Consider the following 21,699-nt stretch of genomic DNA (forward strand, 5'->3'; position numbering starts at 1 on the left):
TCTGCGGCCATTGCCTGTGGCAGTAAACTGTACTTCGCACTCACCTCTTGAAGAATCTCTTGTTTGCCTTGTGTGCTCGAGACACAATGCCACCGGTTCTTTTAAGGATGTCGCCGCCGTATGGTTAACTGTTGTCTACATTAGAAGGCAACTGCGAACCATAAAAAGGCCCTGAGACGTACAGAGATGGCGCTTTTTCGCTAAATTGCAATGCCGGCGTCCATCCGCATTTGATCAAGTATTTTCATTGCGCGTTCAAGTAGAACGAGCAGGGTCTGACAATGGCGATTCCTTTTTGTGACCCTGTTCTAAAACAGTATGATCAAGGGGGAAAGGATCATTGAATGCAAAACCACTTTGACAGCATCCGTTACAGGGCATATGGAGACGGGCTGCGTGTGCTTTTGGCAAATGAAAGGCTTCGGGCACATTGTTCCTCATTTCGAAAAATCCACATTCGTCACTATTTCAAGGCGTTTGTGAAGAAATAAATAAGAATTAAAGATGAGCTGCATGAAGGCAATAAAATCGTGAGTCATTCCAAAAGTTACACCGGCACATTCGCTGAGGAGCGCAATCGACTCGCTCGGGCCAGCTGGGGTGGTCAGGATGGCCGAGCGGTCTAAGGCGCTGCGTTCAGGTCGCAGTCTCCTCTGGAGGCGTGGGTTCGAATCCCACTTCTGACATTCTGTTGCCTTTGTTGTAGCCACCCGTGCTGTGTATCGCGCTTTCTTCCGAGGGAGCGTCCTTTTCAAAGACGCCAGGAGACAGGCACGCGGGGGACGACCCGGTTTCCCATTTTGGTAGAGATGAAGGTTCAAGGTTCAATTTATTGCAATATAGTGTCAAACACAATTGGAATTCTTTACAGCCAGTCACGCATGGATGTAATGTGGCAAACGAAACATTAAGACAGAACAAGATATGACAATACACAGTCATATGGAAGGTGAATGGAAGGTGCTAAGAGTTATAATGATACTTACACTAATACTGAATGATAAAAGTAGGAGTAATAGAAACAATAAAGTGCAAACAGTGCATTCAGTCCTGAAAAGGAATTGAACTGTCATTAAGCAGCCAGGCGGCCGTGGGAAAGAAGCTCAGGCGATGCCGGGATTTTGCAGTTCTCGGGAGCCGAAGCCTTCTACCTGAAGGGAGCAGCTGAAACATGGTACAGCCTGGATGAGATGGGTCAGACATAATTTTTCTTGCCCTTCTCACAGCCCTGAGGTTGTGAAGGGATTCCAGAGAAGGTAGAGAGGTGTTGATCACTCTCTCTGCCGAGCGGATCACCCGCTGCAGCTTGGCCTTGTCCTTGGCTGCTGCAGCAGGGAACCATGTAATTATTGATTGTGTAATAATGGATTTAATGATGGCAGAGTAAAACCGGATTAATATTTAATAATGAAGTTTTGCAGCTGGCCTCCAGAATCCAGCTGTCTTCTCCAAGCATGACTTCCCAGGTTTCTGGCGTTGGGCCAGTGGCGCAATGGATAACGCGTCTGACTACGGATCAGAAGATTCTAGGTTCGACTCCTGGCTGGCTCGATCCTGTTTTTACTCCTTCCTCCCACACGTTGGGTGTCTGCTGTCCTGCGTCAACATGCCTCAGTAGAGCAGAGGACGCACACCAGGCTCTGATTGCTCAGATGGCGGAGCGCAGGACTGCAGGCAGGCAATTTAGCCGTCCAACCTTAGGTCGATGGGCCGGAGGCAGTGAAGCTTTGCCTCTTGGAGGTGCTGCGATCCTTGCCTTCGAAGCCAGCGTTGCGCATAACCCGGCCGGTGAAAAAGGCAAGCGCACGTCAAAAGAGCGTTCCCTGACCGGGAATCGAACCCGGGCCGCGGCGGTGAGAGCGCCGAATCCTAGCCACTAGACCACCAGGGAGGACACGCTGGCCTTCAGGCCGTGGATGCCTGGCACACTGTGCGGAAGGAAAACGGGGCTAAAGTCTCAAACTAGTCGACAAAAGGGCACCCTGCCCCGTGTGAGGCTCGAACTCACGACCTTCAGATTATGAGACTGACGCGCTGCCTAACTGCGCCAACGAGGCACGCCCAGACCGACGGCTCCTGGGTGGCCCCTTGCGTCTGGTTGCGTGGCATTTTGTGCGCCACCAGCGAGGAAACTCCTGCGAGGAGAGCACGACTGGGCTTCTTGCACTCTGGCTACCCACACTGAGGACCTTCTCGTTCTTAATATGTTACACGTACAGAAACAACTTCAAGGAGACACAGAGGGGCTATGTCATGCCCAGGATTCCTATCGTCTTTTAAATGGTGTCGAGAATGGCACGCCTGCCGTTGCTGGACGATCTTGGCGCACATGCTCTCAGGCTAGATAAAACCCATTATAAATAAACACTTACATTTGACACATTTGACACAGCTGACAGATTAATGGAATAACGTTACATATCCACAATGCAAAGTCCCAGTTATTCAGTGATCACGTGTTTGGCTCGTCTTTAGCCTCATTATCTAGTAGAAAAACTTAAATTGTGCTAAAGTTGAAAGACTGTCCTATGTAAGTTGGTGACGTGTTCCACGTATTAGAGTCTGTTAAAGTAAAAGCTCTGCGGCCATTGCCTGTGGCAGTAAACTGTACTTCGCACTCACCTCTTGAAGAATCTCTTGTTTGCCTTGTGTGCTCGAGACACAATGCCACCGGTTCTTTTAAGGATGTCGCCGCCGTATGGTTAACTGTTGTCTACATTAGAAGGCAACTGCGAACCATAAAAAGGCCCTGAGACGTACAGAGATGGCGCTTTTTCGCTAAATTGCAATGCCGGCGTCCATCCGCATTTGATCAAGTATTTTCATTGCGCGTTCAAGTAGAACGAGCAGGGTCTGAGAATGGCGATTCCTTTTTGTGACCCTGTTCTAAAACAGTATGATCAAGGGGGAAAGGATCATTGAATGCAAAACCACTTTGACAGCATCCGTTACAGGGCATATGGAGACGGGCTGCGTGTGCTTTTGGCAAATGAAAGGCTTCGGGCACATTGTTCCTCATTTCGAAAAATCCACATTCGTCACTATTTCAAGGCGTTTGTGAAGAAATAAATAAGAATTAAAGATGAGCTGCATGAAGGCAATAAAATCGTGAGTCATTCCAAAAGTTACACCGGCACATTCGCTGAGGAGCGCAATCGACTCGCTCGGGCCAGCTGGGGTGGTCAGGATGGCCGAGCGGTCTAAGGCGCTGCGTTCAGGTCGCAGTCTCCTCTGGAGGCGTGGGTTCGAATCCCACTTCTGACATTCTGTTGCCTTTGTTGTAGCCACCCGTGCTGTGTATCGCGCTTTCTTCCGAGGGAGCGTCCTTTTCAAAGACGCCAGGAGACAGGCACGCGGGGGACGACCCGGTTTCCCATTTTGGTAGAGATGAAGGTTCAAGGTTCAATTTATTGCAATATAGTGTCAAACACAATTGGAATTCTTTACAGCCAGTCACGCATGGATGTAATGTGGCAAACGAAACATTAAGACAGAACAAGATATGACAATACACAGTCATATGGAAGGTGAATGGAAGGTGCTAAGAGTTATAATGATACTTACACTAATACTGAATGATAAAAGTAGGAGTAATAGAAACAATAAAGTGCAAACAGTGCATTCAGTCCTGAAAAGGAATTGAACTGTCATTAAGCAGCCAGGCGGCCGTGGGAAAGAAGCTCAGGCGATGCCGGGATTTTGCAGTTCTCGGGAGCCGAAGCCTTCTACCTGAAGGGAGCAGCTGAAACATGGTACAGCCTGGATGAGATGGGTCAGACATAATTTTTCTTGCCCTTCTCACAGCCCTGAGGTTGTGAAGGGATTCCAGAGAAGGTAGAGAGGTGTTGATCACTCTCTCTGCCGAGCGGATCACCCGCTGCAGCTTGGCCTTGTCCTTGGCTGCTGCAGCAGGGAACCATGTAATTATTGATTGTGTAATAATGGATTTAATGATGGCAGAGTAAAACCGGATTAATATTTAATAATGAAGTTTTGCAGCTGGCCTCCAGAATCCAGCTGTCTTCTCCAAGCATGACTTCCCAGGTTTCTGGCGTTGGGCCAGTGGCGCAATGGATAACGCGTCTGACTACGGATCAGAAGATTCTAGGTTCGACTCCTGGCTGGCTCGATCCTGTTTTTACTCCTTCCTCCCACACGTTGGGTGTCTGCTGTCCTGCGTCAACATGCCTCAGTAGAGCAGAGGACGCACACCAGGCTCTGATTGCTCAGATGGCGGAGCGCAGGACTGCAGGCAGGCAATTTAGCCGTCCAACCTTAGGTCGATGGGCCGGAGGCAGTGAAGCTTTGCCTCTTGGAGGTGCTGCGATCCTTGCCTTCGAAGCCAGCGTTGCGCATAACCCGGCCGGTGAAAAAGGCAAGCGCACGTCAAAAGAGCGTTCCCTGACCGGGAATCGAACCCGGGCCGCGGCGGTGAGAGCGCCGAATCCTAGCCACTAGACCACCAGGGAGGACACGCTGGCCTTCAGGCCGTGGATGCCTGGCACACTGTGCGGAAGGAAAACGGGGCTAAAGTCTCAAACTAGTCGACAAAAGGGCACCCTGCCCCGTGTGAGGCTCGAACTCACGACCTTCAGATTATGAGACTGACGCGCTGCCTAACTGCGCCAACGAGGCACGCCCAGACCGACGGCTCCTGGGTGGCCCCTTGCGTCTGGTTGCGTGGCATTTTGTGCGCCACCAGCGAGGAAACTCCTGCGAGGAGAGCACGACTGGGCTTCTTGCACTCTGGCTACCCACACTGAGGACCTTCTCGTTCTTAATATGTTACACGTACAGAAACAACTTCAAGGAGACACAGAGGGGCTATGTCATGCCCAGGATTCCTATCGTCTTTTAAATGGTGTCGAGAATGGCACGCCTGCCGTTGCTGGACGATCTTGGCGCACATGCTCTCAGGCTAGATAAAACCCATTATAAATAAACACTTACATTTGACACATTTGACACAGCTGACAGATTAATGGAATAACGTTACATATCCACAATGCAAAGTCCCAGTTATTCAGTGATCACGTGTTTGGCTCGTCTTTAGCCTCATTATCTAGTAGAAAAACTTAAATTGTGCTAAAGTTGAAAGACTGTCCTATGTAAGTTGGTGACGTGTTCCACGTATTAGAGTCTGTTAAAGTAAAAGCTCTGCGGCCATTGCCTGTGGCAGTAAACTGTACTTCGCACTCACCTCTTGAAGAATCTCTTGTTTGCCTTGTGTGCTCGAGACACAATGCCACCGGTTCTTTTAAGGATGTCGCCGCCGTATGGTTAACTGTTGTCTACATTAGAAGGCAACTGCGAACCATAAAAAGGCCCTGAGACGTACAGAGATGGCGCTTTTTCGCTAAATTGCAATGCCGGCGTCCATCCGCATTTGATCAAGTATTTTCATTGCGCGTTCAAGTAGAACGAGCAGGGTCTGACAATGGCGATTCCTTTTTGTGACCCTGTTCTAAAACAGTATGATCAAGGGGGAAAGGATCATTGAATGCAAAACCACTTTGACAGCATCCGTTACAGGGCATATGGAGACGGGCTGCGTGTGCTTTTGGCAAATGAAAGGCTTCGGGCACATTGTTCCTCATTTCGAAAAATCCACATTCGTCACTATTTCAAGGCGTTTGTGAAGAAATAAATAAGAATTAAAGATGAGCTGCATGAAGGCAATAAAATCGTGAGTCATTCCAAAAGTTACACCGGCACATTCGCTGAGGAGCGCAATCGACTCGCTCGGGCCAGCTGGGGTGGTCAGGATGGCCGAGCGGTCTAAGGCGCTGCGTTCAGGTCGCAGTCTCCTCTGGAGGCGTGGGTTCGAATCCCACTTCTGACATTCTGTTGCCTTTGTTGTAGCCACCCGTGCTGTGTATCGCGCTTTCTTCCGAGGGAGCGTCCTTTTCAAAGACGCCAGGAGACAGGCACGCGGGGGACGACCCGGTTTCCCATTTTGGTAGAGATGAAGGTTCAAGGTTCAATTTATTGCAATATAGTGTCAAACACAATTGGAATTCTTTACAGCCAGTCACGCATGGATGTAATGTGGCAAACGAAACATTAAGACAGAACAAGATATGACAATACACAGTCATATGGAAGGTGAATGGAAGGTGCTAAGAGTTATAATGATACTTACACTAATACTGAATGATAAAAGTAGGAGTAATAGAAACAATAAAGTGCAAACAGTGCATTCAGTCCTGAAAAGGAATTGAACTGTCATTAAGCAGCCAGGCGGCCGTGGGAAAGAAGCTCAGGCGATGCCGGGATTTTGCAGTTCTCGGGAGCCGAAGCCTTCTACCTGAAGGGAGCAGCTGAAACATGGTACAGCCTGGATGAGATGGGTCAGACATAATTTTTCTTGCCCTTCTCACAGCCCTGAGGTTGTGAAGGGATTCCAGAGAAGGTAGAGAGGTGTTGATCACTCTCTCTGCCGAGCGGATCACCCGCTGCAGCTTGGCCTTGTCCTTGGCTGCTGCAGCAGGGAACCATGTAATTATTGATTGTGTAATAATGGATTTAATGATGGCAGAGTAAAACCGGATTAATATTTAATAATGAAGTTTTGCAGCTGGCCTCCAGAATCCAGCTGTCTTCTCCAAGCATGACTTCCCAGGTTTCTGGCGTTGGGCCAGTGGCGCAATGGATAACGCGTCTGACTACGGATCAGAAGATTCTAGGTTCGACTCCTGGCTGGCTCGATCCTGTTTTTACTCCTTCCTCCCACACGTTGGGTGTCTGCTGTCCTGCGTCAACATGCCTCAGTAGAGCAGAGGACGCACACCAGGCTCTGATTGCTCAGATGGCGGAGCGCAGGACTGCAGGCAGGCAATTTAGCCGTCCAACCTTAGGTCGATGGGCCGGAGGCAGTGAAGCTTTGCCTCTTGGAGGTGCTGCGATCCTTGCCTTCGAAGCCAGCGTTGCGCATAACCCGGCCGGTGAAAAAGGCAAGCGCACGTCAAAAGAGCGTTCCCTGACCGGGAATCGAACCCGGGCCGCGGCGGTGAGAGCGCCGAATCCTAGCCACTAGACCACCAGGGAGGACACGCTGGCCTTCAGGCCGTGGATGCCTGGCACACTGTGCGGAAGGAAAACGGGGCTAAAGTCTCAAACTAGTCGACAAAAGGGCACCCTGCCCCGTGTGAGGCTCGAACTCACGACCTTCAGATTATGAGACTGACGCGCTGCCTAACTGCGCCAACGAGGCACGCCCAGACCGACGGCTCCTGGGTGGCCCCTTGCGTCTGGTTGCGTGGCATTTTGTGCGCCACCAGCGAGGAAACTCCTGCGAGGAGAGCACGACTGGGCTTCTTGCACTCTGGCTACCCACACTGAGGACCTTCTCGTTCTTAATATGTTACACGTACAGAAACAACTTCAAGGAGACACAGAGGGGCTATGTCATGCCCAGGATTCCTATCGTCTTTTAAATGGTGTCGAGAATGGCACGCCTGCCGTTGCTGGACGATCTTGGCGCACATGCTCTCAGGCTAGATAAAACCCATTATAAATAAACACTTACATTTGACACATTTGACACAGCTGACAGATTAATGGAATAACGTTACATATCCACAATGCAAAGTCCCAGTTATTCAGTGATCACGTGTTTGGCTCGTCTTTAGCCTCATTATCTAGTAGAAAAACTTAAATTGTGCTAAAGTTGAAAGACTGTCCTATGTAAGTTGGTGACGTGTTCCACGTATTAGAGTCTGTTAAAGTAAAAGCTCTGCGGCCATTGCCTGTGGCAGTAAACTGTACTTCGCACTCACCTCTTGAAGAATCTCTTGTTTGCCTTGTGTGCTCGAGACACAATGCCACCGGTTCTTTTAAGGATGTCGCCGCCGTATGGTTAACTGTTGTCTACATTAGAAGGCAACTGCGAACCATAAAAAGGCCCTGAGACGTACAGAGATGGCGCTTTTTCGCTAAATTGCAATGCCGGCGTCCATCCGCATTTGATCAAGTATTTTCATTGCGCGTTCAAGTAGAACGAGCAGGGTCTGAGAATGGCGATTCCTTTTTGTGACCCTGTTCTAAAACAGTATGATCAAGGGGGAAAGGATCATTGAATGCAAAACCACTTTGACAGCATCCGTTACAGGGCATATGGAGACGGGCTGCGTGTGCTTTTGGCAAATGAAAGGCTTCGGGCACATTGTTCCTCATTTCGAAAAATCCACATTCGTCACTATTTCAAGGCGTTTGTGAAGAAATAAATAAGAATTAAAGATGAGCTGCATGAAGGCAATAAAATCGTGAGTCATTCCAAAAGTTACACCGGCACATTCGCTGAGGAGCGCAATCGACTCGCTCGGGCCAGCTGGGGTGGTCAGGATGGCCGAGCGGTCTAAGGCGCTGCGTTCAGGTCGCAGTCTCCTCTGGAGGCGTGGGTTCGAATCCCACTTCTGACATTCTGTTGCCTTTGTTGTAGCCACCCGTGCTGTGTATCGCGCTTTCTTCCGAGGGAGCGTCCTTTTCAAAGACGCCAGGAGACAGGCACGCGGGGGACGACCCGGTTTCCCATTTTGGTAGAGATGAAGGTTCAAGGTTCAATTTATTGCAATATAGTGTCAAACACAATTGGAATTCTTTACAGCCAGTCACGCATGGATGTAATGTGGCAAACGAAACATTAAGACAGAACAAGATATGACAATACACAGTCATATGGAAGGTGAATGGAAGGTGCTAAGAGTTATAATGATACTTACACTAATACTGAATGATAAAAGTAGGAGTAATAGAAACAATAAAGTGCAAACAGTGCATTCAGTCCTGAAAAGGAATTGAACTGTCATTAAGCAGCCAGGCGGCCGTGGGAAAGAAGCTCAGGCGATGCCGGGATTTTGCAGTTCTCGGGAGCCGAAGCCTTCTACCTGAAGGGAGCAGCTGAAACATGGTACAGCCTGGATGAGATGGGTCAGACATAATTTTTCTTGCCCTTCTCACAGCCCTGAGGTTGTGAAGGGATTCCAGAGAAGGTAGAGAGGTGTTGATCACTCTCTCTGCCGAGCGGATCACCCGCTGCAGCTTGGCCTTGTCCTTGGCTGCTGCAGCAGGGAACCATGTAATTATTGATTGTGTAATAATGGATTTAATGATGGCAGAGTAAAACCGGATTAATATTTAATAATGAAGTTTTGCAGCTGGCCTCCAGAATCCAGCTGTCTTCTCCAAGCATGACTTCCCAGGTTTCTGGCGTTGGGCCAGTGGCGCAATGGATAACGCGTCTGACTACGGATCAGAAGATTCTAGGTTCGACTCCTGGCTGGCTCGATCCTGTTTTTACTCCTTCCTCCCACACGTTGGGTGTCTGCTGTCCTGCGTCAACATGCCTCAGTAGAGCAGAGGACGCACACCAGGCTCTGATTGCTCAGATGGCGGAGCGCAGGACTGCAGGCAGGCAATTTAGCCGTCCAACCTTAGGTCGATGGGCCGGAGGCAGTGAAGCTTTGCCTCTTGGAGGTGCTGCGATCCTTGCCTTCGAAGCCAGCGTTGCGCATAACCCGGCCGGTGAAAAAGGCAAGCGCACGTCAAAAGAGCGTTCCCTGACCGGGAATCGAACCCGGGCCGCGGCGGTGAGAGCGCCGAATCCTAGCCACTAGACCACCAGGGAGGACACGCTGGCCTTCAGGCCGTGGATGCCTGGCACACTGTGCGGAAGGAAAACGGGGCTAAAGTCTCAAACTAGTCGACAAAAGGGCACCCTGCCCCGTGTGAGGCTCGAACTCACGACCTTCAGATTATGAGACTGACGCGCTGCCTAACTGCGCCAACGAGGCACGCCCAGACCGACGGCTCCTGGGTGGCCCCTTGCGTCTGGTTGCGTGGCATTTTGTGCGCCACCAGCGAGGAAACTCCTGCGAGGAGAGCACGACTGGGCTTCTTGCACTCTGGCTACCCACACTGAGGACCTTCTCGTTCTTAATATGTTACACGTACAGAAACAACTTCAAGGAGACACAGAGGGGCTATGTCATGCCCAGGATTCCTATCGTCTTTTAAATGGTGTCGAGAATGGCACGCCTGCCGTTGCTGGACGATCTTGGCGCACATGCTCTCAGGCTAGATAAAACCCATTATAAATAAACACTTACATTTGACACATTTGACACAGCTGACAGATTAATGGAATAACGTTACATATCCACAATGCAAAGTCCCAGTTATTCAGTGATCACGTGTTTGGCTCGTCTTTAGCCTCATTATCTAGTAGAAAAACTTAAATTGTGCTAAAGTTGAAAGACTGTCCTATGTAAGTTGGTGACGTGTTCCACGTATTAGAGTCTGTTAAAGTAAAAGCTCTGCGGCCATTGCCTGTGGCAGTAAACTGTACTTCGCACTCACCTCTTGAAGAATCTCTTGTTTGCCTTGTGTGCTCGAGACACAATGCCACCGGTTCTTTTAAGGATGTCGCCGCCGTATGGTTAACTGTTGTCTACATTAGAAGGCAACTGCGAACCATAAAAAGGCCCTGAGACGTACAGAGATGGCGCTTTTTCGCTAAATTGCAATGCCGGCGTCCATCCGCATTTGATCAAGTATTTTCATTGCGCGTTCAAGTAGAACGAGCAGGGTCTGAGAATGGCGATTCCTTTTTGTGACCCTGTTCTAAAACAGTATGATCAAGGGGGAAAGGATCATTGAATGCAAAACCACTTTGACAGCATCCGTTACAGGGCATATGGAGACGGGCTGCGTGTGCTTTTGGCAAATGAAAGGCTTCGGGCACATTGTTCCTCATTTCGAAAAATCCACATTCGTCACTATTTCAAGGCGTTTGTGAAGAAATAAATAAGAATTAAAGATGAGCTGCATGAAGGCAATAAAATCGTGAGTCATTCCAAAAGTTACACCGGCACATTCGCTGAGGAGCGCAATCGACTCGCTCGGGCCAGCTGGGGTGGTCAGGATGGCCGAGCGGTCTAAGGCGCTGCGTTCAGGTCGCAGTCTCCTCTGGAGGCGTGGGTTCGAATCCCACTTCTGACATTCTGTTGCCTTTGTTGTAGCCACCCGTGCTGTGTATCGCGCTTTCTTCCGAGGGAGCGTCCTTTTCAAAGACGCCAGGAGACAGGCACGCGGGGGACGACCCGGTTTCCCATTTTGGTAGAGATGAAGGTTCAAGGTTCAATTTATTGCAATATAGTGTCAAACACAATTGGAATTCTTTACAGCCAGTCACGCATGGATGTAATGTGGCAAACGAAACATTAAGACAGAACAAGATATGACAATACACAGTCATATGGAAGGTGAATGGAAGGTGCTAAGAGTTATAATGATACTTACACTAATACTGAATGATAAAAGTAGGAGTAATAGAAACAATAAAGTGCAAACAGTGCATTCAGTCCTGAAAAGGAATTGAACTGTCATTAAGCAGCCAGGCGGCCGTGGGAAAGAAGCTCAGGCGATGCCGGGATTTTGCAGTTCTCGGGAGCCGAAGCCTTCTACCTGAAGGGAGCAGCTGAAACATGGTACAGCCTGGATGAGATGGGTCAGACATAATTTTTCTTGCCCTTCTCACAGCCCTGAGGTTGTGAAGGGATTCCAGAGAAGGTAGAGAGGTGTTGATCACTCTCTCTGCCGAGCGGATCACCCGCTGCAGCTTGGCCTTGTCCTTGGCTGCTGCAGCAGGGAACCATGTAATTATTGATTGTGTAATAATGGATTTAATGATGGCAGAGTAAAACCGGATTAATATTTAATAATGAAGTTTTGCAGCTGGCCTCCAGAATCCAGCTGTCTTCTCCAAGCATGACTTCCCAGGTTTCTGGCGTTGGGCCAGTGGCGCAATGGATAACGCGTCTGACTACGGATCAGAAGATTCTAGGTTCGACTCCTGGCTGGCTCGATCCTGTTTTTACTCCTTCCTCCCACACGTTGGGTGTCTGCTGTCCTGCGTCAACATGCCTCAGTAGAGCAGAGGACGCACACCAGGCTCTGATTGCTCAGATGGCGGAGCGCAGGACTGCAGGCAGGCAATTTAGCCGTCCAACCTTAGGTCGATGGGCCGGAGGCAGTGAAGCTTTGCCTCTTGGAGGTGCTGCGATCCTTGCCTTCGAAGCCAGCGTTGCGCATAACCCGGCCGGTGAAAAAGGCAAGCGCACGTCAAAAGAGCGTTCCCTGACCGGGAATCGAACCCGGGCCGCGGCGGTGAGAGCGCCGAATCCTAGCCACTAGACCACCAGGGAGGACACGCTGGCCTTCAGGCCGTGGATGCCTGGCACACTGTGCGGAAGGAAAACGGGGCTAAAGTCTCAAACTAGTCGACAAAAGGGCACCCTGCCCCGTGTGAGGCTCGAACTCACGACCTTCAGATTATGAGACTGACGCGCTGCCTAACTGCGCCAACGAGGCACGCCCAGACCGACGGCTCCTGGGTGGCCCCTTGCGTCTGGTTGCGTGGCATTTTGTGCGCCACCAGCGAGGAAACTCCTGCGAGGAGAGCACGACTGGGCTTCTTGCACTCTGGCTACCCACACTGAGGACCTTCTCGTTCTTAATATGTTACACGTACAGAAACAACTTCAAGGAGACACAGAGGGGCTATGTCATGCCCAGGATTCCTATCGTCTTTTAAATGGTGTCGAGAATGGCACGCCTGCCGTTGCTGGACGATCTTGGCGCACATGCTCTCAGGCTAGATAAAACCCATTATAAATAAACACTTACATTTGACACATTTGACACAGCTGACAGATTAATGGAATAACGTTACATATCCACAATGCAAAGTCCCAGTTATTCAGTGATCACGTGTTTGGCTCGTCTTTAGCCTCATTATCTAGTAGAAAAACTTAAATTGTGCTAAAGTTGAAAGACTGTCCTATGTAAGTTGGTGACGTGTTCCACGTATTAGAGTCTGTTAAAGTAAAAGCTCTGCGGCCATTGCCTGTGGCAGTAAACTGTACTTCGCACTCACCTCTTGAAGAATCTCTTGTTTGCCTTGTGTGCTCGAGACACAATGCCACCGGTTCTTTTAAGGATGTCGCCGCCGTATGGTTAACTGTTGTCTACATTAGAAGGCAACTGCGAACCATAAAAAGGCCCTGAGACGTACAGAGATGGCGCTTTTTCGCTAAATTGCAATGCCGGCGTCCATCCGCATTTGATCAAGTATTTTCATTGCGCGTTCAAGTAGAACGAGCAGGGTCTGAGAATGGCGATTCCTTTTTGTGACCCTGTTCTAAAACAGTATGATCAAGGGGGAAAGGATCATTGAATGCAAAACCACTTTGACAGCATCCGTTACAGGGCATATGGAGACGGGCTGCGTGTGCTTTTGGCAAATGAAAGGCTTCGGGCACATTGTTCCTCATTTCGAAAAATCCACATTCGTCACTATTTCAAGGCGTTTGTGAAGAAATAAATAAGAATTAAAGATGAGCTGCATGAAGGCAATAAAATCGTGAGTCATTCCAAAAGTTACACCGGCACATTCGCTGAGGAGCGCAATCGACTCGCTCGGGCCAGCTGGGGTGGTCAGGATGGCCGAGCGGTCTAAGGCGCTGCGTTCAGGTCGCAGTCTCCTCTGGAGGCGTGGGTTCGAATCCCACTTCTGACATTCTGTTGCCTTTGTTGTAGCCACCCGTGCTGTGTATCGCGCTTTCTTCCGAGGGAGCGTCCTTTTCAAAGACGCCAGGAGACAGGCACGCGGGGGACGACCCGGTTTCCCATTTTGGTAGAGATGAAGGTTCAAGGTTCAATTTATTGCAATATAGTGTCAAACACAATTGGAATTCTTTACAGCCAGTCACGCATGGATGTAATGTGGCAAACGAAACATTAAGACAGAACAAGATATGACAATACACAGTCATATGGAAGGTGAATGGAAGGTGCTAAGAGTTATAATGATACTTACACTAATACTGAATGATAAAAGTAGGAGTAATAGAAACAATAAAGTGCAAACAGTGCATTCAGTCCTGAAAAGGAATTGAACTGTCATTAAGCAGCCAGGCGGCCGTGGGAAAGAAGCTCAGGCGATGCCGGGATTTTGCAGTTCTCGGGAGCCGAAGCCTTCTACCTGAAGGGAGCAGCTGAAACATGGTACAGCCTGGATGAGATGGGTCAGACATAATTTTTCTTGCCCTTCTCACAGCCCTGAGGTTGTGAAGGGATTCCAGAGAAGGTAGAGAGGTGTTGATCACTCTCTCTGCCGAGCGGATCACCCGCTGCAGCTTGGCCTTGTCCTTGGCTGCTGCAGCAGGGAACCATGTAATTATTGATTGTGTAATAATGGATTTAATGATGGCAGAGTAAAACCGGATTAATATTTAATAATGAAGTTTTGCAGCTGGCCTCCAGAATCCAGCTGTCTTCTCCAAGCATGACTTCCCAGGTTTCTGGCGTTGGGCCAGTGGCGCAATGGATAACGCGTCTGACTACGGATCAGAAGATTCTAGGTTCGACTCCTGGCTGGCTCGATCCTGTTTTTACTCCTTCCTCCCACACGTTGGGTGTCTGCTGTCCTGCGTCAACATGCCTCAGTAGAGCAGAGGACGCACACCAGGCTCTGATTGCTCAGATGGCGGAGCGCAGGACTGCAGGCAGGCAATTTAGCCGTCCAACCTTAGGTCGATGGGCCGGAGGCAGTGAAGCTTTGCCTCTTGGAGGTGCTGCGATCCTTGCCTTCGAAGCCAGCGTTGCGCATAACCCGGCCGGTGAAAAAGGCAAGCGCACGTCAAAAGAGCGTTCCCTGACCGGGAATCGAACCCGGGCCGCGGCGGTGAGAGCGCCGAATCCTAGCCACTAGACCACCAGGGAGGACACGCTGGCCTTCAGGCCGTGGATGCCTGGCACACTGTGCGGAAGGAAAACGGGGCTAAAGTCTCAAACTAGTCGACAAAAGGGCACCCTGCCCCGTGTGAGGCTCGAACTCACGACCTTCAGATTATGAGACTGACGCGCTGCCTAACTGCGCCAACGAGGCACGCCCAGACCGACGGCTCCTGGGTGGCCCCTTGCGTCTGGTTGCGTGGCATTTTGTGCGCCACCAGCGAGGAAACTCCTGCGAGGAGAGCACGACTGGGCTTCTTGCACTCTGGCTACCCACACTGAGGACCTTCTCGTTCTTAATATGTTACACGTACAGAAACAACTTCAAGGAGACACAGAGGGGCTATGTCATGCCCAGGATTCCTATCGTCTTTTAAATGGTGTCGAGAATGGCACGCCTGCCGTTGCTGGACGATCTTGGCGCACATGCTCTCAGGCTAGATAAAACCCATTATAAATAAACACTTACATTTGACACATTTGACACAGCTGACAGATTAATGGAATAACGTTACATATCCACAATGCAAAGTCCCAGTTATTCAGTGATCACGTGTTTGGCTCGTCTTTAGCCTCATTATCTAGTAGAAAAACTTAAATTGTGCTAAAGTTGAAAGACTGTCCTATGTAAGTTGGTGACGTGTTCCACGTATTAGAGTCTGTTAAAGTAAAAGCTCTGCGGCCATTGCCTGTGGCAGTAAACTGTACTTCGCACTCACCTCTTGAAGAATCTCTTGTTTGCCTTGTGTGCTCGAGACACAATGCCACCGGTTCTTTTAAGGATGTCGCCGCCGTATGGTTAACTGTTGTCTACATTAGAAGGCAACTGCGAACCATAAAAAGGCCCTGAGACGTACAGAGATGGCGCTTTTTCGCTAAATTGCAATGCCGGCGTCCATCCGCATTTGATCAAGTATTTTCATTGCGCGTTCAAGTAGAACGAGCAGGGTCTGAGAATGGCGATTCCTTTTTGTGACCCTGTTCTAAAACAGTATGATCAAGGGGGAAAGGATCATTGAATGCAAAACCACTTTGACAGCATCCGTTACAGGGCATATGGAGACGGGCTGCGTGTGCTTTTGGCAAATGAAAGGCTTCGGGCACATTGTTCCTCATTTCGAAAAATCCACATTCGTCACTATTTCAAGGCGTTTGTGAAGAAATAAATAAGAATTAAAGATGAGCTGCATGAAGGCAATAAAATCGTGAGTCATTCCAAAAGTTACACCGGCACATTCGCTGAGGAGCGCAATCGACTCGCTCGGGCCAGCTGGGGTGGTCAGGATGGCCGAGCGGTCTAAGGCGCTGCGTTCAGGTCGCAGTCTCCTCTGGAGGCGTGGGTTCGAATCCCACTTCTGACATTCTGTTGCCTTTGTTGTAGCCACCCGTGCTGTGTATCGCGCTTTCTTCCGAGGGAGCGTCCTTTTCAAAGACGCCAGGAGACAGGCACGCGGGGGACGACCCGGTTTCCCATTTTGGTAGAGATGAAGGTTCAAGGTTCAATTTATTGCAATATAGTGTCAAACACAATTGGAATTCTTTACAGCCAGTCACGCATGGATGTAATGTGGCAAACGAAACATTAAGACAGAACAAGATATGACAATACACAGTCATATGGAAGGTGAATGGAAGGTGCTAAGAGTAATAATGATACTTACACTAATACTGAATGATAAAAGTAGGAGTAATAGAAACAATAAAGTGCAAACAGTGCATTCAGTCCTGAAAAGGAATTGAACTGTCATTAAGCAGCCAGGCGGCCGTGGGAAAGAAGCTCAGGCGATGCCGGGATTTTGCAGTTCTCGGGAGCCGAAGCCTTCTACCTGAAGGGAGCAGCTGAAACATGGTACAGCCTGGATGAGATGGGTCAGACATAATTTTTCTTGCCCTTCTCACAGCCCTGAGGTTGTGAAGGGATTCCAGAGAAGGTAGAGAGGTGTTGATCACTCTCTCTGCCGAGCGGATCACCCGCTGCAGCTTGGCCTTGTCCTTGGCTGCTGCAGCAGGGAACCATGTAATTATTGATTGTGTAATAATGGATTTAATGATGGCAGAGTAAAACCGGATTAATATTTAATAATGAAGTTTTGCAGCTGGCCTCCAGAATCCAGCTGTCTTCTCCAAGCATGACTTCCCTGGTTTCTGGCGTTGGGCCAGTGGCGCAATGGATAACGCGTCTGACTACGGATCAGAAGATTCTATGTTCGACTCCTGGCTGGCTCGATCCTGTTTTTACTCCTTCCTCCCACACGTTGGGTGTCTGCTGTCCTGCGTCAACATGCCTCAGTAGAGCAGAGGACGCACACCAGGCTCTGATTGCTCAGATGGCGGAGCGCAGGACTGCAGGCAGGCAATTTAGCCGTCCAACCTTAGGTCGATGGGCCGGAGGCAGTGAAGCTTTGCCTCTTGGAGGTGCTGCGATCCTTGCCTTCGAAGCCAGCGTTGCGCATAACCCGGCCGGTGAAAAAGGCAAGCGCACGTCAAAAGAGCGTTCCCTGACCGGGAATCGAACCCGGGCCGCGGCGGTGAGAGCGCCGAATCCTAGCCACTAGACCACCAGGGAGGACACGCTGGCCTTCAGGCCGTGGATGCCTGGCACACTGTGCGGAAGGAAAACGGGGCTAAAGTCTCAAACTAGTCGACAAAAGGGCACCCTGCCCCGTGTGAGGCTCGAACTCACGACCTTCAGATTATGAGACTGACGCGCTGCCTAACTGCGCCAACGAGGCACGCCCAGACCGACGGCTCCTGGGTGGCCCCTTGCGTCTGGTTGCGTGGCATTTTGTGCGCCACCAGCGAGGAAACTCCTGCGAGGAGAGCACGACTGGGCTTCTTGCACTCTGGCTACCCACACTGAGGACCTTCTCGTTCTTAATATGTTACACGTACAGAAACAACTTCAAGGAGACACAGAGGGGCTATGTCATGCCCAGGATTCCTATCGTCTTTTAAATGGTGTCGAGAATGGCACGCCTGCCGTTGCTGGACGATCTTGGCGCACATGCTCTCAGGCTAGATAAAACCCATTATAAATAAACACTTACATTTGACACATTTGACACAGCTGACAGATTAATGGAATAACGTTACATATCCACAATGCAAAGTCCCAGTTATTCAGTGATCACGTGTTTGGCTCGTCTTTAGCCTCATTATCTAGTAGAAAAACTTAAATTGTGCTAAAGTTGAAAGACTGTCCTATGTAAGTTGGTGACGTGTTCCACGTATTAGAGTCTGTTAAAGTAAAAGCTCTGCGGCCATTGCCTGTGGCAGTAAACTGTACTTCGCACTCACCTCTTGAAGAATCTCTTGTTTGCCTTGTGTGCTCGAGACACAATGCCACCGGTTCTTTTAAGGATGTCGCCGCCGTATGGTTAACTGTTGTCTACATTAGAAGGCAACTGCGAACCATAAAAAGGCCCTGAGACGTACAGAGATGGCGCTTTTTCGCTAAATTGCAATGCCGGCGTCCATCCGCATTTGATCAAGTATTTTCATTGCGTGTTCAAGTAGAACGAGCAGGGTCTGAGAATGGCGATTCCTTTTTGTGACCCTGTTCTAAAACAGTATGATCAGGCGGGAAAGGATCATTGAATGCAAAACCACTTTGACAGCATCCGTTACAGGGCATATGGAGACGGGCTGCGTGTGCTTTTGGCAAATGAAAGGCTTCGGGCACATTGTTCCTCATTTCGAAAAATCCACATTCGTCACTATTTCAAGGCGTTTGTGAAGAAATAAATAAGAATTAAAGATGAGCTGCATGAAGGCAATAAAATCGTGAGTCATTCCAAAAGTTACACCGGCACATTCGCTGAGGAGCGCAATCGACTCGCTCGGGCCAGCTGGGGTGGTCAGGATGGCCGAGCGGTCTAAGGCGCTGCGTTCAGGTCGCAGTCTCCTCTGGAGGCGTGGGTTCGAATCCCACTTCTGACATTCTGTTGCCTTTGTTGTAGCCACCCGTGCTGTGTATCGCGCTTTCTTCCGAGGGAGCGTCCTTTTCAAAGACGCCAGGAGACAGGCACGCGGGGGACGACCCGGTTTCCCATTTTGGTAGAGATGAAGGTTCAAGGTTCAATTTATTGCAATATAGTGTCAAACACAATTGGAATTCTTTACAGCCAGTCACGCATGGATGTAATGTGGCAAACGAAACATTAAGACAGAACAAGATATGACAATACACAGTCATATGGAAGGTGAATGGAAGGTGCTAAGAGTAATAATGATACTTACACTAATACTGAATGATAAAAGTAGGAGTAATAGAAACAATAAAGTGCAAACAGTGCATTCAGTCCTGAAAAGGAATTGAACTGTCATTAAGCAGCCAGGCGGCCGTGGGAAATAAGCTCAGGCGATGCCGGGATTTTGCAGTTCTCGGGAGCCGAAGCCTTCTACCTGAAGGGAGCAGCTGAAACATGGTACAGCCTGGATGAGATGGGTCAGACATAATTTTTCTTGCCCTTCTCACAGCCCTGAGGTTGTGAAGGGATTCCAGAGAAGGTAGAGAGGTGTTGATCACTCTCTCTGCCGAGCGGATCACCCGCTGCAGCTTGGCCTTGTCCTTGGCTGCTGCAGCAGGGAACCATGTAATTATTGATTGTGTAATAATGGATTTAATGATGGCAGAGTAAAACCGGATTAATATTTAATAATGAAGTTTTGCAGCTGGCCTCCAGAATCCAGCTGTCTTCTCCAAGCATGACTTCCCTGGTTTCTGGCGTTGGGCCAGTGGCGCAATGGATAACGCGTCTGACTACGGATCAGAAGATTCTAGGTTCGACTCCTGGCTGGCTCGATCCTGTTTTTACTCCTTCCTCCCACACGTTGGGTGTCTGCTGTCCTGCGTCAACATGCCTCAGTAGAGCAGAGGACGCACACCAGGCTCTGATTGCTCAGATGGCGGAGCGCAGGACTGCAGGCAGGCAATTTAGCCGTCCAACCTTAGGTCGATGGGCCGGAGGCAGTGAAGCTTTGCCTCTTGGAGGTGCTGCGATCCTTGCCTTCGAAGCCAGCGTTGCGCATAACCCGGCCGGTGAAAAAGGCAAGCGCACGTCAAAAGAGCGTTCCCTGACCGGGAATCGAACCCGGGCCGCGGCGGTGAGAGCGCCGAATCCTAGCCACTAGACCACCAGGGAGGACACGCTGGCCTTCAGGCCGTGGATGCCTGGCACACTGTGCGGAAGGAAAACGGGGCTAAAGTCTCAAACTAGTCGACAAAAGGGCACCCTGCCCCGTGTGAGGCTCGAACTCACGACCTTCAGATTATGAGCCTGACGCGCTGTCTAACTGCGCCAACGAGGCACGCCCAGACCGACGGCTCCTGGGTGGCCCGTTGCGTCTGGTTGCGTGGCATTTTGTGCGCCACCAGCGAGGAAACTCCTGCGAGGAGAGCACGACTGGGCTTCTTGCACTCTGGCTACCCACACTGAGGACCTTCTCGTTCTTAATATGTTACACGTACAGAAACAACTTCAAGGAGACACAGAGGGGCTATGTCATGCCCAGGATTCCTATCGTCTTTTAAATGGTGTCGAGAATGGCACGCCTGCCGTTGCTGGACGATCTTGGCGCACATGCTCTCAGGCTAGATAAAACCCATTATAAATAAACACTTACATTTGACACATTTGACACAGCTGACAGATTAATGGAATAACGTTACATATCCACAATGCAAAGTCCCAGTTATTCAGTGATCACGTGTTTGGCTCGTCTTTAGCCTCATTATCTAGTAGAAAAACTTAAATTGTGCTAAAGTTGATTTTGCAGTTCTCGGGAGCCGAAGCCTTCTACCTGAAGGGAGCAGCTGAAACATGGTACAGCCTGGATGAGATGGGTCAGACATAATTTTTCTTGCCCTTCTCACAGCCCTGAGGTTGTGAAGGGATTCCAGAGAAGGTAGAGAGGTGTTGATCACTCTCTCTGCCGAGCGGATCACCCGCTGCAGCTTGGCCTTGTCCTTGGCTGCTGCAGCAGGGAACCATATAATTATTGATTGTGTAATAATGGATTTAATGATGGCAGAGTAAAACCGGATTAATATTTAATAATGAAGTTTTGCAGCTGGCCTCCAGAATCCAGCTGTCTTCTCCAAGCATGACTTCCCTGGTTTCTGGCGTTGGGCCAGTGGCGCAATGGATAACGCGTCTGACTACGGATCAGAAGATTCTAGGTTCGACTCCTGGCTGGCTCGATCCTGTTTTTACTCCTTCCTCCCACACGTTGGGTGTCTGCTGTCCTGCGTCAACATGCCTCAGTAGAGCAGAGGACGCACACCAGGCTCTGATTGCTCAGATGGCGGAGCGCAATACTGCAGGCAGGCAATTTAGCCGTCCAACCTTAGGTCGATGGGCCGGAGGCAGTGAAGCTTTGCCTCTTGGAGGTGCTGCGATCCTTGCCTTCGAAGCCAGCGTTGCGCATAACCCGGCCGGTGAAAAAGGCAAGCGCACGTCAAAAGAGCGTTCCCTGACCGGGAATCGAACCCGGGCCGCGGCGGTGAGAGCGCCGAATCCTAGCCACTAGACCACCAGGGAGGACACGCTGGCCTTCAGGCCGTGGATGCCTGGCACACTGTGCGGAAGGAAAACGGGGCTAAAGTCTCAAACTAGTCGACAAAAGGGCACCCTGCCCCGTGTGAGGCTCAAACTCACGACCTTCAGATTATGAGACTGACGCGCTGCCTAACTGCGCCAACGAGGCACGCCCAGACCGACGGCTCCTTTGAGGCCCCTTGCGTCTGGTTGCGTGGCATTTTGTGCGCCACCAGCGAGGAAACTCCTGCGAGGAGAGCACGACTGGGCTTCTTGCACTCTGGCTACCCACACTGAGGACCTTCTCGTTCTTAATATGTTACACGTACAGAAACAACTTCAAGGAGACACAGAGGGGCTATGTCAT

General features: G+C 50.0%; 34 non-coding genes across 34 annotated transcripts; 16 read left to right on the forward strand and 18 right to left on the reverse strand.

The window, feature by feature from the left end:
• Positions 1–603: 603 nt before the first annotated feature.
• On the forward strand, positions 604–686 carry trnal-cag (transfer RNA leucine (anticodon CAG)). The gene has a single exon. It is a non-coding gene; the product is annotated as a tRNA-Leu (tRNA).
• A 792-nt stretch (positions 687–1,478) lies between these two features.
• Positions 1,479–1,551, forward strand: trnar-acg (transfer RNA arginine (anticodon ACG)). Its single transcript has one exon. It is a non-coding gene; the product is annotated as a tRNA-Arg (tRNA).
• Positions 1,552–1,819: 268 nt separating this feature from the next.
• On the reverse strand, positions 1,820–1,891 carry trnae-cuc (transfer RNA glutamic acid (anticodon CUC)). Its single transcript has one exon. It is a non-coding gene; the product is annotated as a tRNA-Glu (tRNA).
• A 92-nt stretch (positions 1,892–1,983) lies between these two features.
• Positions 1,984–2,057, reverse strand: trnam-cau (transfer RNA methionine (anticodon CAU)). Its single transcript has one exon. It is a non-coding gene; the product is annotated as a tRNA-Met (tRNA).
• Positions 2,058–3,181: 1,124 nt separating this feature from the next.
• On the forward strand, positions 3,182–3,264 carry trnal-cag (transfer RNA leucine (anticodon CAG)). The gene has a single exon. It is a non-coding gene; the product is annotated as a tRNA-Leu (tRNA).
• Positions 3,265–4,056: 792 nt separating this feature from the next.
• On the forward strand, positions 4,057–4,129 carry trnar-acg (transfer RNA arginine (anticodon ACG)). The gene has a single exon. It is a non-coding gene; the product is annotated as a tRNA-Arg (tRNA).
• A 268-nt stretch (positions 4,130–4,397) lies between these two features.
• Positions 4,398–4,469, reverse strand: trnae-cuc (transfer RNA glutamic acid (anticodon CUC)). Its single transcript has one exon. It is a non-coding gene; the product is annotated as a tRNA-Glu (tRNA).
• Positions 4,470–4,561: 92 nt separating this feature from the next.
• On the reverse strand, positions 4,562–4,635 carry trnam-cau (transfer RNA methionine (anticodon CAU)). Its single transcript has one exon. It is a non-coding gene; the product is annotated as a tRNA-Met (tRNA).
• Positions 4,636–5,759: 1,124 nt separating this feature from the next.
• Positions 5,760–5,842, forward strand: trnal-cag (transfer RNA leucine (anticodon CAG)). Its single transcript has one exon. It is a non-coding gene; the product is annotated as a tRNA-Leu (tRNA).
• Positions 5,843–6,634: 792 nt separating this feature from the next.
• Positions 6,635–6,707, forward strand: trnar-acg (transfer RNA arginine (anticodon ACG)). Its single transcript has one exon. It is a non-coding gene; the product is annotated as a tRNA-Arg (tRNA).
• Positions 6,708–6,975: 268 nt separating this feature from the next.
• Positions 6,976–7,047, reverse strand: trnae-cuc (transfer RNA glutamic acid (anticodon CUC)). Its single transcript has one exon. It is a non-coding gene; the product is annotated as a tRNA-Glu (tRNA).
• Positions 7,048–7,139: 92 nt separating this feature from the next.
• Positions 7,140–7,213, reverse strand: trnam-cau (transfer RNA methionine (anticodon CAU)). The gene has a single exon. It is a non-coding gene; the product is annotated as a tRNA-Met (tRNA).
• A 1,124-nt stretch (positions 7,214–8,337) lies between these two features.
• Positions 8,338–8,420, forward strand: trnal-cag (transfer RNA leucine (anticodon CAG)). Its single transcript has one exon. It is a non-coding gene; the product is annotated as a tRNA-Leu (tRNA).
• Positions 8,421–9,212: 792 nt separating this feature from the next.
• Positions 9,213–9,285, forward strand: trnar-acg (transfer RNA arginine (anticodon ACG)). Its single transcript has one exon. It is a non-coding gene; the product is annotated as a tRNA-Arg (tRNA).
• A 268-nt stretch (positions 9,286–9,553) lies between these two features.
• trnae-cuc (transfer RNA glutamic acid (anticodon CUC)) lies at positions 9,554–9,625 on the reverse strand. Its single transcript has one exon. It is a non-coding gene; the product is annotated as a tRNA-Glu (tRNA).
• A 92-nt stretch (positions 9,626–9,717) lies between these two features.
• On the reverse strand, positions 9,718–9,791 carry trnam-cau (transfer RNA methionine (anticodon CAU)). The gene has a single exon. It is a non-coding gene; the product is annotated as a tRNA-Met (tRNA).
• A 1,124-nt stretch (positions 9,792–10,915) lies between these two features.
• trnal-cag (transfer RNA leucine (anticodon CAG)) lies at positions 10,916–10,998 on the forward strand. The gene has a single exon. It is a non-coding gene; the product is annotated as a tRNA-Leu (tRNA).
• Positions 10,999–11,790: 792 nt separating this feature from the next.
• trnar-acg (transfer RNA arginine (anticodon ACG)) lies at positions 11,791–11,863 on the forward strand. Its single transcript has one exon. It is a non-coding gene; the product is annotated as a tRNA-Arg (tRNA).
• A 268-nt stretch (positions 11,864–12,131) lies between these two features.
• On the reverse strand, positions 12,132–12,203 carry trnae-cuc (transfer RNA glutamic acid (anticodon CUC)). Its single transcript has one exon. It is a non-coding gene; the product is annotated as a tRNA-Glu (tRNA).
• Positions 12,204–12,295: 92 nt separating this feature from the next.
• Positions 12,296–12,369, reverse strand: trnam-cau (transfer RNA methionine (anticodon CAU)). The gene has a single exon. It is a non-coding gene; the product is annotated as a tRNA-Met (tRNA).
• Positions 12,370–13,493: 1,124 nt separating this feature from the next.
• Positions 13,494–13,576, forward strand: trnal-cag (transfer RNA leucine (anticodon CAG)). Its single transcript has one exon. It is a non-coding gene; the product is annotated as a tRNA-Leu (tRNA).
• A 792-nt stretch (positions 13,577–14,368) lies between these two features.
• Positions 14,369–14,441, forward strand: trnar-acg (transfer RNA arginine (anticodon ACG)). Its single transcript has one exon. It is a non-coding gene; the product is annotated as a tRNA-Arg (tRNA).
• Positions 14,442–14,709: 268 nt separating this feature from the next.
• Positions 14,710–14,781, reverse strand: trnae-cuc (transfer RNA glutamic acid (anticodon CUC)). The gene has a single exon. It is a non-coding gene; the product is annotated as a tRNA-Glu (tRNA).
• A 92-nt stretch (positions 14,782–14,873) lies between these two features.
• Positions 14,874–14,947, reverse strand: trnam-cau (transfer RNA methionine (anticodon CAU)). The gene has a single exon. It is a non-coding gene; the product is annotated as a tRNA-Met (tRNA).
• A 1,124-nt stretch (positions 14,948–16,071) lies between these two features.
• On the forward strand, positions 16,072–16,154 carry trnal-cag (transfer RNA leucine (anticodon CAG)). The gene has a single exon. It is a non-coding gene; the product is annotated as a tRNA-Leu (tRNA).
• A 1,133-nt stretch (positions 16,155–17,287) lies between these two features.
• On the reverse strand, positions 17,288–17,359 carry trnae-cuc (transfer RNA glutamic acid (anticodon CUC)). The gene has a single exon. It is a non-coding gene; the product is annotated as a tRNA-Glu (tRNA).
• Positions 17,360–17,451: 92 nt separating this feature from the next.
• Positions 17,452–17,525, reverse strand: trnam-cau (transfer RNA methionine (anticodon CAU)). The gene has a single exon. It is a non-coding gene; the product is annotated as a tRNA-Met (tRNA).
• A 1,124-nt stretch (positions 17,526–18,649) lies between these two features.
• Positions 18,650–18,732, forward strand: trnal-cag (transfer RNA leucine (anticodon CAG)). The gene has a single exon. It is a non-coding gene; the product is annotated as a tRNA-Leu (tRNA).
• A 792-nt stretch (positions 18,733–19,524) lies between these two features.
• Positions 19,525–19,597, forward strand: trnar-acg (transfer RNA arginine (anticodon ACG)). Its single transcript has one exon. It is a non-coding gene; the product is annotated as a tRNA-Arg (tRNA).
• Positions 19,598–19,865: 268 nt separating this feature from the next.
• Positions 19,866–19,937, reverse strand: trnae-cuc (transfer RNA glutamic acid (anticodon CUC)). Its single transcript has one exon. It is a non-coding gene; the product is annotated as a tRNA-Glu (tRNA).
• Positions 19,938–20,029: 92 nt separating this feature from the next.
• On the reverse strand, positions 20,030–20,103 carry trnam-cau (transfer RNA methionine (anticodon CAU)). The gene has a single exon. It is a non-coding gene; the product is annotated as a tRNA-Met (tRNA).
• An 819-nt stretch (positions 20,104–20,922) lies between these two features.
• trnar-acg (transfer RNA arginine (anticodon ACG)) lies at positions 20,923–20,995 on the forward strand. Its single transcript has one exon. It is a non-coding gene; the product is annotated as a tRNA-Arg (tRNA).
• Positions 20,996–21,263: 268 nt separating this feature from the next.
• Positions 21,264–21,335, reverse strand: trnae-cuc (transfer RNA glutamic acid (anticodon CUC)). Its single transcript has one exon. It is a non-coding gene; the product is annotated as a tRNA-Glu (tRNA).
• A 92-nt stretch (positions 21,336–21,427) lies between these two features.
• Positions 21,428–21,501, reverse strand: trnam-cau (transfer RNA methionine (anticodon CAU)). The gene has a single exon. It is a non-coding gene; the product is annotated as a tRNA-Met (tRNA).
• Between the last annotated feature and the right edge of the window lie 198 nt (positions 21,502–21,699).

Source organism: Misgurnus anguillicaudatus, chromosome 10, assembly GCF_027580225.2.
Source record: "Misgurnus anguillicaudatus chromosome 10, ASM2758022v2, whole genome shotgun sequence".
NCBI classification, from domain to species: domain Eukaryota; kingdom Metazoa; phylum Chordata; class Actinopteri; order Cypriniformes; family Cobitidae; genus Misgurnus; species Misgurnus anguillicaudatus.